Below are 12,865 nucleotides of genomic sequence, written 5' to 3' on the forward strand. Positions count from 1 at the left end.
CACGCTCGAGGCGCACTTGCGCCGTCGTCGTGCTGTCACGGTATTGAGGCGCATGCGCGGCCCGCGCGTGGAGCGTTAGGAGGCTCCATAAAAGCGAGTCACGCGTTTCCATGGCCCCAAAAGCGAGAAAACCGAGTGGACATCCCCTTAGGCTATATGCTCCGTCGACTCTACAGTGGAGCCAGCGCCGCTTTCTCCCTCCCTCTTCTGTCACGAGCGCTGTGCGCGCAAATACTGAGCAGCTGTGCGCATATTCCACGCCGTGATGGGTACAGTGGTCCGAGCGGAACGGGCAGCGCACTTCAACCTACAAACTTCCGCCTCATCTCGGGCACCATTGAGGTGTGACGCCTGCAACGCCGGTGACGGCGGTCCTCATCACGCCAGCGTTCTGAGACGCCTGGTAACTGACAAGACGCTGTCTCTGGTGCGCAGAAACAGGTTACCTTGCGTGCGGTATCACGCCAAGACCTCGCCCCCGTATTCTTAGAACAACTTCTGAGGAGTTTCAGCGCAACGCTAAACCTTGCTAACCATCGCTTTCAGCGCTTCGCCCTTTGAGCGATGCTGCCCATTTTTTTTTCTTACGATACATGCATACATACATACATACATACATACATACATACATACATACATACATACATACATACATACATACATACATACATACATACATACATACATACATACATACATACATACATACATACATACATACATACATACATACATACATACATACATACATACATACATACATACATACATACATACATACATACGTGTCTTTATTATGTGCCCACAAGCACCACTAAGGTTACATGTATGGTGCTTTGTCTTTGTCGCAGTTCACTGAATCTTCGCGGATGGCTTAGCTGATGCTCTGATACCCTCGCATATATCACAGAATTAGCTTAGCTGAAGTTCACACGCTGTTCGAAACTGTGAGAAGGCCTACCACTGGCTACCGGATCAGTCACTCGCTCTGCTAAGCTTAATTTCAACATTGGTAATTCATTGAGAGTTTTATAGGGTTTTGTCACACACTCTTTACGGCTTTCGCTAGTATATCATCATCATCAGCAGCAGCAGCAGCAGCAGCAGCATCATCATCATCATCCTGGCTACGCCCACTGCAGGGCAAAGGCCTCTCCCATACTTCTCCAACTACCCCGGTCACGTGCTAATTGTTGCCATGTTTTCCCTGCAAACTTCTTAATCTCATCCGCCCACCTAACTTTCTGCCGCCCTCTGCTAAATTTCCCTTCTCTTGGAATACAGTCCGTCACCCTTATAGACCATCGGTTATCTTCCCTCCTCATTACATGCCCTGTCCATGCCCATTTCTTTTTCTTGATTTCAATTAAGACGTCATTAACTCGGATTCGTTCCCTCACCCAATCTGCTCTCTTCTTATCCCCCTTAACGTTACACCCATAATTATTCTTTCCACAGCTCGTTGCGTCGTCCTCAATTTAAGTAGAACCCTTTTCGTAAGCCTCCAGGTTTAGATCCCGTATTTGAGTACTGGTAAGACACAGCTGTTATACACTTTTCTCTTGAGGGATAATGGCAACCTGCTGTTCATGATCTGAGAATACCTGTCAAACGCTAGTATCGACGCAAGGCCTACTATGCTCCTGCGAAGCATAAGCCCGCGGCCCAGACTGCGGCCTTGTCTCTATAGGAATGCCTCATTCACTTCGGTACTCGCCGTTATCGTGGCGATGGCGATCGCTTCAATGTCGCCCGCAAGTTCCTTCTGTGCGGACATGGATGACCAGTTACACGTACCACGTGCGTTTCACGTGACACGCACTGAACAGCTGACGAAGCAAGTGTGATGGTCACGATTGGCCGAGCATCGCGAGCGCCGCACGTGCTGGCCGGTAGGTAAAGATGAGGTACATTGAGGAGGCGGGGAGAGTAAGGAGGAGGAAGACACGAAACATCTGAGGCCTCGAGAGGTGTTGTAGAGCCCCTTCCACAAAACGATCAGTTCTAATAGAAGAGAAACCATGCGACAACGAAAGTGTTCACGGCCCCGCATCTTCGGCGGAACACTTCATCTCTCCTTATACTGAACAAAACACGGACGGTGTGCGCGGCACTGGTTCCCCCGTGTTCCTTAATAACAGCTTCCTTGTCGCTCTCGTCCTCGACGTCATTGCGAGGCAGCTCCTGACGTACAGAGTACACACGGGCGTCGCTTTTCAATATCTTATTTTTTTTACTTTCGTTCTACTTCCTCACCTCGTCTCCCCGTTGACTCTGGACATGAAGCTCGTTTAACTTCCACCGACTTGGAAGAAACGCCGAGGGCGTACCCGCCAGACAAGCGCATGCACTGCCGGCCGTGTCGAGGTTCGATATTCCGAGGAGAGCACCCGGCTGTTTCCATATTTCACGGGTCCCAAGGCCCAGTTCCCGCGGTTGCCATATTTAGACTTTCGTGGATAGAGGACGCATTCGCGATGCACGCATCGCGCATTTCGAGGACGGCGTGGCTGCTTTCGCAATGCGCATTTCGGAGTGGCATTCAAAATGGCTAAGGAAGCGCGTAGCATGAAATCAGCTTGCTCTCTATTTCTTTTTCTCGTTTTGCCACTTCCCGCTAAGCTCATTGCCCAAAATACTTTTACACTGTTTTGTTTCAATAGTTTGCATTGACGCTTTAAGTTATTCCCTAAAGTATATAGTCCCCAATGTACATATCTTGCTGTGTAGCGTTTATACAGGTATTTCCTACAGATGGGGCAATTAGATGACTTTGTGAGAGCTACTACGTCCAAGCTTTTCTGGCGACAGTTATGCAAGAAAAACCTTTCAAAATGAAGTGATATCGAAGAACGGCGGGCTTTAAATGTGTTGCGGGTAGGTATGCTCCAAAAGACGTAACTTATATGCCTAATACTATTATCTAATTACAATTATCTAATTTATCATTGTAATTGACCGTGGAGGTCATGACAACCTGCCGACACAACCCTGTTGTGAAAGCAGTATCACGTTATATAGCGCTGGGTAGTTTGTTTTTCTGCATTTGTTGAGGTTTTAAAAAATCGTGTCGTTCTTCCCTCGAGTGACTGTAATGCGATAGCGCTGCGAGATCCTGTCATCCTAATCTACCATCCTATCCTACCAACGTCATCATGACTTCGTGTACCTCGTGGTCCATTTGGGAGTTATACGAATACGATTTACATCTGCTGCTGTACTGCTGCTGTGTGCGAGCACGACGACGCATATGGCGCTCTGGTATGAGGGTTCACGTTTTTGAGCACACTGCCGCCGAAGCTAAACCACTCATTCAGGCCCGTTCAGCACCGACACACGAAAGAAGCGGGTCTCCGTATGCGAAGGCTGCTGGACTATCTCCGGACTTCATTGTGTCCAGCATCGTGCCCTACCGATGTGCGGCATTTCGCGCAAACTGTGCTATACATGCATATGTATAACAATTCACTTTGCTTGGAAAGACATTTAAATAAAGAAATAGGTTAAAGAAAAGTGTTTTCAAAGGATAAGCTCATTCGCTATTGATCTGTGCTGTATACTATTAGGGGAGCCTAACGAACAAAAAGCAAACAAGCAAAATACTTGACATCAACGTGTGGCACGTCAAAGCAGGCGCGAGAGGAGAAATAGGTGTTCGTAAAGAGGCCACTACCTGCGTTTCGGCAAACAAACTCGTTTTTTTTTTTCGTAAGGGGCACCGAGGTAAGAAGACAAATATAGTTGGCCACGAGGGTCAGAAATCGACTGCTTCACCGTCGGCTCTGTTTACCTGGCGGAGGCCCCCTTTCACGCCTCGCCTTTCGTGCGCCGTCAACGACGACACGTCTTGACTGAACAGTTTGCCGAGCCGGTGTTCCGATTCGATTCATCATTCTCCTCGTTGCCGTGAAGAAAAAAAGAAAAGAAAGAAACAGAATAGAAGGGACTCCACAAGGAACCGTTTCTATACACGGAGCGAATATCGTATCTTTTTTTTTTACTTTGGTCATGCACTATATCCGGCATATACACTCGCTTTCAGGCACCGCTCAATTCCTTCCGTGTTCCGCCCTCGATGTGCTACGTGGTTTCTGCGGTGATTTGATTATTTTACCCTTTTTATTTGGGACCAGTAGCCGTCGGCCGTCTCGCGGCTTCTTCACTCAATATCATGTCTGGCCCGATTATTCACTTTGTTTCCCTCCACCTAGTTCCTCGACACGGAGATAGCCATTCTCTTGAACACGAAAGCACTTTTGGAATATAAGGTCGAGCAGCAAACGTTTTGTCTCAACTACCGGCAAAACTTACATGTCCCGGCTGGCAAGCATGTGAGTCGCACTGCTATCTTTAGCTTAATGCAATGTATTTTACATTGAGATTTGCTCATCAAGCACATGCATATCTTGCGGGCTTACAGAAATTTGTACCCTGAAATCAAGACAGAATCTCGGCGGCAGGCACTCTGAGACGAGCATAATCTGTCATATCACCTCTTTCGCTGAGATTTGCGCCTTTTGTTTTGAGGCTACTGCGTGCGTGTTGAAGTCTGCCAAGCATGCATAGTCGTCGATACTTGGGCGATAGTTCTGTGCTTTATGCGTGCGGTACTTCAGCAGCCAACTATAAGCCCGCCGTGAGAACAGTTTCATCGTATACTCCGTTTAATACCCAGCGTCCAACGCTGTGGAAGCTGCGCGTGAAGTTCGGTCATCAAGATGTACCACTCCGCGCGTTTCGTGGTCAAGTCTCGCGGTCGCACGTGGTCGCGTGAACCTGCGCATGAGGCGGCCGCAGCGGGCCGCTAATGAAAAACTCGAAAAGAAAGACAACGAAAAGCTAAATTATTTAAAACAATGTAATAACAGCCGTATAACAGAGTTTGCTCACTTTTAGCGATGGAAACTTTTTCGAAGACAATATCTTCCTTTGCAGTTACCGCCACATTTTCCTTAACGAGTATGTCTGTTTCTAGCCTCTAATCTCTTTCGTGGGCCAATCCCGAGCATAATGCAGTCTAAACATTTGACAAAACTGATGATGATCACTGAGAATGATGACGAGTATGGTGATCATTGTGATTATTGTGGGGATGATGATGACGACGATGACGACGGTGATGATGGTAATGACTAAATGTTGGAAGGCGATTCAACCTCTAGTTAATGTCGATCAAACGTTGTCGCCCCAGCGCGGCTTTCCCAATAAATTACAGGTTATGCGATTCACACATCCCATACTTGGCCCCAACTCGCCCAGGGAGACATTGTCTTTCATCGAACGGAACAACTACAGGTTGAATCGTCTTCCCACTTTTTATTTAGTACTGAGCCTAAATAAAGAATAGTTTCACATAACTGCTGCAAAAAGACACCATTTCTTGTTGCGAACGCATCTGATGCAAGAGCTCTTGCTTTCCTCCACAGAATTGCACGTTATATATGAAACGGGGTATAGTGTTGCGCCATCCAGTATATTGTTGTTTAAAAGAGTGCACGTTATACACATATCCAGTATAATATATGTATGCTAAACTTCTTTAGTATGTTATGTGTATATGTTACATATATGGTGCTGTCATAATAATCCACCTGTCTGTCGGCTTTTTAGGATTGTGACTAATGAAAATCTGGCCCCTCGATTTCCTTTCCTCTGGTTCATATATGTATACTGTACGTGTTATGCCTACGTTGCATGCACTGTGATGTACAAGGTTAACACATGTATGTAACGTCATATGTGAAGAACGCTAAATTTTCATTAGAGAAGGGTCGGCGCCGCATTCGTGCTAATATACCCTATTTATTTATTTATTTATTTATTTATTTATTTATTTATTTAGTTGAATACTTTCAGGGCCCATAAAGCGTTACAAAAGGGAGTGGGGACAATAAATAGGAAATACAAAAACACAAAGCAAATATTAGGTAACATATTCAAGCGCATTTTTATAGTCACTGGGGTCCATAATAGATACAATGAAGGTGGGCAAGTGGTTCCGATCATTACAAGTTTGAGGGGTGAAAGAGTGAAAGTGTTGGTTAGTGTGGCAACGAGGAACAAGCACTTTATAACGATGGTCAATACGAGGCGATATGAATGAAGGGTGAATAAGTAATTCGTGCTTAAGGCGAGGGTTGTGGTATAGTAAATCTTATGAAATAAGGAGAGGCGTCCTATTTTCCTTCGTAAGGAAAGGGATGGAAGCTGTAACGCTGTTTTCATGGATGAAACACTGGAAAGACGGGAGTAGTTGGAAAAAATGAAGCGTGCGCTACAATTCTGCACAGTTTCAAGGTGACTAATAAGACTTTCAGTAAATGGATCCCACACAGCTGATGCATATTCTAGTTTGGAACGAACAAAAGTTTAATAAAGAAGGAGTTTGAGAGAAGAAGAGGTCATTGAAAAATTACCGCGCAGGTAGCCAAGCATGCGGCTAGCATTGCTGACAATATAATTAATGTGTGGTTGCTAAGACAGGTTAGAATTAATGTGGACCCCTAAGTATCTGTAAGTAGTCACTTCTACGAGAGGGGAACCGTTTATGTTATACTCACAAGCGTTAGTGGAAAGTTTGCGAGAAATTCTCATTAGTTCGCACTTCGTTGTGTTGAGTTTCATTTTCCATGTGTTACACCAATCAGAAATATTGCTAAGGCCAGTCTTTAGTAGCGATGTGTCATCATCGGAGGAAATCATGCGATATGAAACACAGTCGTTTGCAAAAAAGCCTAATAGAGGAATTAGCACAATCAGGTAAATCGTAAGCCACTTTGCCCACCTTCCAATCACGAGGCAACACACCAGAATTTAAAGACCGAGCGAAAAGTTTATACAAAAGAAATGGACGAGTAAGCAACCGTACTTTTCGAAAACTTTACGTTTACGCCATCGACGCTGCATGATGACGAAACCTTTAAATTGTTAGTAAGGCCAACGATACCATCGTAACCATTTACTATACAGGATCCATTGTGGGAAAGTTGGCGTCACAAAATTCGGGCAGGCGCTCAGCACGCTCGTCTAAAAAATGTTTTCGAAAATACATCGTTGAATACGTAACAAAATTGCGAACGAGAAGCGGCAACGCCACTGTCGTCAATTATTGACAATACGTTTTCGCGTATTACAATATTAATAACACTCCAAAACTTTTTGGGACTGTCAAGTAAAAAAATTCCCGCGGCGTCATTTTTTCTGCCTGATCACTTCTGCAGAAATTTTCTTGTACCCTCTTCTTTCTCAGCGAAGGTAGATATTGGGAAAACTGAAGCCAAAAAAAGAAATGCATATCATCCCTGCGAATAAAACCATTTAGTGTGCCTCCGAATTTGGGATTTCACGTGCCAAAACCGCGGTCTACTTATGAAGCCTGCCACGTAGCAGGGAACCCCAAATTAATTTTGACCGCTAGGGGTTCTTTAACGTGCACCCAATTGTGCTTGGTAGGCAAGCGATTTTCTATTTTGCCCCCGTGGGAATGCGGCCGCCTCGGTTGGAATTGAACCCGCAACCTCGAACTCAGCAGAGCAGTTCCGAAGCCATTGAGCTACCGCGCCGAGTAATGCAAGCCTGTCTCTCGTGCTTATGGTAAGCACTCAGCCTTCTTTAAAGTGCAAAGCCATCTTAAGGAAATACAAGTGATTGTTAACCGGAGAAACCTTTGGTTGGCTTCCCTGCGGTTGTGTCAGTAAACAATGGGGCTGCAAGATAAAGGAACCAGTAAATAAAGAAGCAACACTTCACATAAAGGCGAAAAGGCGATGGACGCAGTAGGAATGCTGAAAGCGGAAAATGCCATCCAGTGTAGCAAGAAGCTACGAAGGAAACCTATACGGGTTTCTCAGAAAGAAGAAAAGAGAAACCTTCGAAGTGGAAGAAGTTTTGTAACTTCATGCTACCGCCGGGTGTATGATTATTTTCCCTTTCATGAATTTTTCCCCAGCATGCAGACTTCCTCAGAACTGGTTTTCCAGCAATAAGAACCTTGTTGTTTACAAAGCAACTCTAAAGACAAATATTGACTAAAGCTATATTAGCAGAGTGCACTCCTGTAGTTGCAAACATGTCAGCCTCACCATGAGTGGAGGCCTGGCAAAGCAGAAAGTACGCGAAAGCGAAGGGTGACCAACAACGTCACTTCGACATTGCCGCACCAGCACCTGACGACGTCGCTGTTTCTTGGCAGTGCCTTGTTGAGGCTGCCTAATAGCTTGTCGACAAATATTACCGTGTACCACAGTGTTACAAAGTATCGTGTACATTTTAAAGGAAACACACTCAACCTAGTAACTTTAGTGGAAGCACTTTACCTTCACAAAGCGTTCAAGAAACCCAGATGATCAAAGTCAACCTGTCACGTCGTCTCTCATAGTCCTTGTGTTGGTGTGGAACGTCAAGCCTTAGCAATCAATCCTTTAGCTGCGCGAAAACGTCCCCAGTAGGCTGAAATGGTGCGAAGTCGGTGACGTCACATGTTGTTGCTGTTGTTTAGGCGCTAATTGAAAATTGAAAGCTCGGCCTTTGCTTTATCATAGAATAGTCAATATATATGCTCCCCGTAGTGCAAATGGAGGTTTAAAAGAATAACCCATTAGTCTAAACAGACCTTATCGCGGGTATGTATCACTAGCGGAACAGCCCCTTGAAAACGTTCAGCGCGAATGTAGGCATCCTTATTTGGTCGCTGTATACGCTGCTAAGCGTGCTTGTCTGCACGCGTAAGCAGTAGCTTGAATAAGTACGTTTACTGCGGCTAGAAAGGGTGAATGCGAACCACGTTAAGTACCGCTCTGTGGAAGACAGTCGGTTCCGTTTTGTTTTAAACTGCCTGCTGTGAGTACTCCATTTCTGTAGAGAGAGAGAGAGAGATGGAGAAGATATGATGTAAGAATCTCGATACGCTAACCATGAGCGTACTTATCTATGTCAGCAGTAGTGTATCTATTTTGCAGTAGTGTCAAACCTATAGCAACATATATTGTAATTTTAAAAATTGTGTTGTCGGTCGCAGGTGGTCGTGCGCTTTGGAAACTAGCCTACCCTGGCAACGGTGGATAATGACATTTATCATATATTCTGAAGGCACAACAATGGTTACTAGCCCATGAAGTGCAACCACTTCCTTCAATTCGGTGAACAGCCAGCAAATAGGAGCACGCGCTTTCTCCATCATCCGTCCTAAATTTCTTCAATCTCACAAACGTTATCCTTCTTAATACGCGCATTTCAATACCTCTAGGTTCTGCTTTAAAGCACGAGAAACTTGACTCAAATCCCATAGCTAATGTTTTCGATATCCTGGAACGAGTCTTCAGTCCCGCATAGTCGAGAAAAGCCAATTAATATTTACTACAGCCATTGATTTCATAGTGAAGCAACATTTCACTGTTTATTTGTTTGCACGAAGGTACCCTCTGCGGCCAGATATAGAAAGCGAACTCTTGCCGCGGCGTCGTCTCTGGGCCTTAAACGAGCGGCGCCTCATCGCGCTCGCCGTAACGAGTCGGGAAAAGCAGTGTTCTCTCGAGCCCGGTCGCAAGTCGCGTGCGTCTCACACCAACAGCAACGGCGTACGCGTCGTGTCGATAAAGCTGCAGTGCACGCCCATCCGCTACCACGCTCTCGCTTTGTCCGCAGCAACGACGCACTGCCGATGTGAAACCTGCGCGAATTTCGCATTGTTCCTTTTCCCTCCCTTCTTTTTTTTTTTCTCGCCACGCCGGCTTCTTGCATAATGACGTCAGAAGCAGCTTTCCATCACCGAGTGTAGCTAGAAGCCGTTACACAACGTCCTGTTCCCGGTTTCCGGAGGATTGACGGCAAACTCCCGACGGCGTGCTTCACCGCAACTCCGTCTCGAACCGCGGCAGCACTTGACAACTCTCTGGATGAGCCCGGAACAACCGATCATCTTCCGGGAATGCGGGGTATTGGCGACACTCCCTCGCGCGACGGCTGTCGCGATCTCGCGCTCAGTCGCCTCACGTCGAAGCGAATAGGTCGGCTACAAAGAGGTTATACTCACGCATCGGTCCCATCCTTGGGTTCACGCCACTCCGGGCCGGGCGGCTGACATCTTGCTAATCGATACCAGCGGTTGCTACGGGAGACTGACACTAGGCGGCGCCCTAGTCGGTACCGTGGCATACAGAATGTTTGTCACGGTGATAGATAGAACGGCAGTGCAACTTGGAACTGTTGAAGTGGGTGGAGAAAAACTATATTCTCGAGGAACTGCAGAATGGGTTCAGGCCAGGCAGACGCTTAGAGAATAATATGTTTGTGCTAACTCAGTGCATAGAAATTGCAGTAGCTCAGAACAGACCTTTATCGATACTATTTCTAGATATTAAAGGAGCCTCTGATAACGTAGACAGGGATTATTGTTATGGGATATTCTTAAGCACGAAGGCATAGAGGACGATTTCGTGGAGCTGCGTAGCGAGGTATACAGAGACAACCGAGTACAAGTTGTATGGGAAGGTCGAAAAGTTCATGAAGTTGTGGGAATTCACCAAGGGCTGAAGCAAGGATGTCCGCTCTCCCCATTGTTGTTCACGCTTTATGTTAAGAGCACAGAAAGACGACTGCAAAACAGCGAATTAGCGTTCGATTTATCCCATATGCGTAATGGACAAATGGTGCAACAGAAGCTCCCTAAACTGATGTATGCGGACGACGTAGTGTTACTAGCGGACAATAAAAAGATATTTACAGACATTTGCGAATATATGTGACAACGCAGTAACAAATCTAGGCCTCAAGTTTAGCGCAGAGAAATTGAGAATTATGATCTTTAATGAGCACACGAGTAATTACGTGGTGTCATTTCAACAGTAAGTCATATCTATAGTCATGCAATATACATAGCTCGGCGTATACATAAACGAAAGAAAAAACTTACTCAACCACCCACCAAGAGAATTTGAAAACAAAGGCAAAGCGCTGTGCTGCAATAATGAAACACGGAGCACCTTGAGGCCACATTGAGCTTGAGATGGTGCGTGCAATCTGGCAAGAAGTAATGGCGCCAGCGCTGACGTTCGCAAATACCATTCTATGCTTCAAATCGGATATCTTGTCGGGGTTGGAGAGAGAGAGAGAAAAAAAAAAGCAAGAGCAGGAAAGGCAGGGAGGTCAACCACAAGAGCATCCGGTTTGCTACCCTACACTGGGGGTGGGGGAAAGGGGAATAGAAAGAGGAAAAGGGTAGAAAGTGAGCACTGAGTGCGTGTGGGCGGGACACTATGCACAGGGACACTATAAACGGTCTCGTAAGCCGGTGCACTTCAAGTATTGCACTAATGCACGATTCGCTTTTCGGGCCAGTGACGGGTGGGGCCACGGTCCAAGTATCTTTGACTCGTTGAACGGTCTTAAGTCCAGTCGGTGTAAAGTTTCCCGCAGAGAGAGGCGTTGTACATCGTAGCGGGGGCAGGTACACAATAGGTGCTCGATGGTCTCCTCGCACCCGCAGGAATCGCACATCGGGCTCTCGGCCATTCCCAAACGATAAGAGTATGAGTTCGTGAACGCTACTCCCAGCCACAAGCGGTACAGCAAGGTTGCTTCACCGCGGGCAAGGCTAGATGGGAGTTGTAGCCGTAGCGTGGGGTCCAGTTAACGAAAGATCAGTGGGCCAGTTGGCTTTGGGATCCCACGGTAAAACCACAAATTAGGCAGTGCAGGGTGACATGGGTTTGCCTCTTTTGAGGTCAGAGAAGGACAGAGCAAAATTAGTTTTCAAGAAACGCTCAGGAGCATGAATCAAAATAAATAGGCAGCTAAAGAGCACAATTATCTGTACTTGAAAAGCGTGGGCACAGAATGGAGGAAGAGATCAAGAAAGTCGGCTACAGGGTAACTGGAGCTGTAAATAGACAAACAGGAGTCATCAGAAAGAGAGAGATACAGACACAGTTAATTGGTTGCAAATAATGGAAACAAAATGGACCATGAAGATTTACAAGAATGAGAAGGAAGAAATTAGAAGGGGAAATCCGTCCCATAACACAAAGGGCAGTGCCTTGCCATATTATACTCGAGCCGGTTGCCTAAGGACGAGAACGTACCGGAGCAAATATTCGGAAGTAGGTGAGGCATGTGTATGCTGCGGCAAAAATCCAGAGACCACTTAGCACATCCTAATAGAATGCGAAGGGGTTATCCCAGTGACAACCGTAGGTAACATACACCTTCCAAAAGCGCTTGGGTTTTAAAGTGGACGGATGCATCAACAGGACAGCAGTCTAGATAAGCAAGAGATGTTTACACTATTGGTGAAAAAAAAGCAGGGAAGAGATTGATACGACCGGTTCTCATGCAGTCATACCTATCGGTACAAGGTAGATTGTGAAGGAAAGAAGATTAAGGAGATGTATACAAAAATGCTAGATAAGAAACATGTATAGCATACCTGATTAAATCAAGAAGGCTATAGGTGACTATTTGTCACCGCCGCGTTTCAAAGTGGATGCCACTCATCATCATCATCATCATCATCATCATCATCATCATCATCATCATCATCATCGTGACGCATGTCCTGGAAAGTTCAACACTGTTTCGAGGAACCAAGCAGCTTAGCGAAGGTTCCAGTGCAGTTGCGCATCACGAATATCTACAGCGACAGTCGCATTGTGCGGCTGCACTCGCGTCGTCGCAAAGTTGTTGTTGTTGTTGTTTGTGGTGGTGGTGATGTAGCATTTCCTATAGCAATAACCATAACTATATATAACCATGTCAACCATTCAATAAATAACAGATATCCCACGCATATGGAAAACAATCTTATACGAAACGTGCGTTTTGCCGCAATCTGGTTATCTATTCCCATGTGGGGTACTGCAAAGTGTTGCCA

General features: G+C 45.9%; 1 protein-coding gene across 1 annotated transcript in view; it reads right to left on the bottom strand.

The window, feature by feature from the left end:
• The window catches only part of LOC142579438 (very long chain fatty acid elongase 4-like), a 94,225-nt gene extending 84,148 nt beyond the window's left edge, over window positions 1-10,077 (bottom strand). The window contains exon 1 of the mRNA XM_075689603.1: window positions 10,031-10,077. The gene's annotated coding sequence lies outside the window, so the exon portion shown is untranslated. The remainder of the gene's footprint in view (window positions 1-10,030) is intronic.
• Between the last annotated feature and the right edge of the window lie 2,788 nt (window positions 10,078-12,865).

The sequence above is a fragment of the Dermacentor variabilis genome, chromosome 4 (genome assembly GCF_050947875.1).
Source record: "Dermacentor variabilis isolate Ectoservices chromosome 4, ASM5094787v1, whole genome shotgun sequence".
NCBI classification, from domain to species: domain Eukaryota; kingdom Metazoa; phylum Arthropoda; class Arachnida; order Ixodida; family Ixodidae; genus Dermacentor; species Dermacentor variabilis.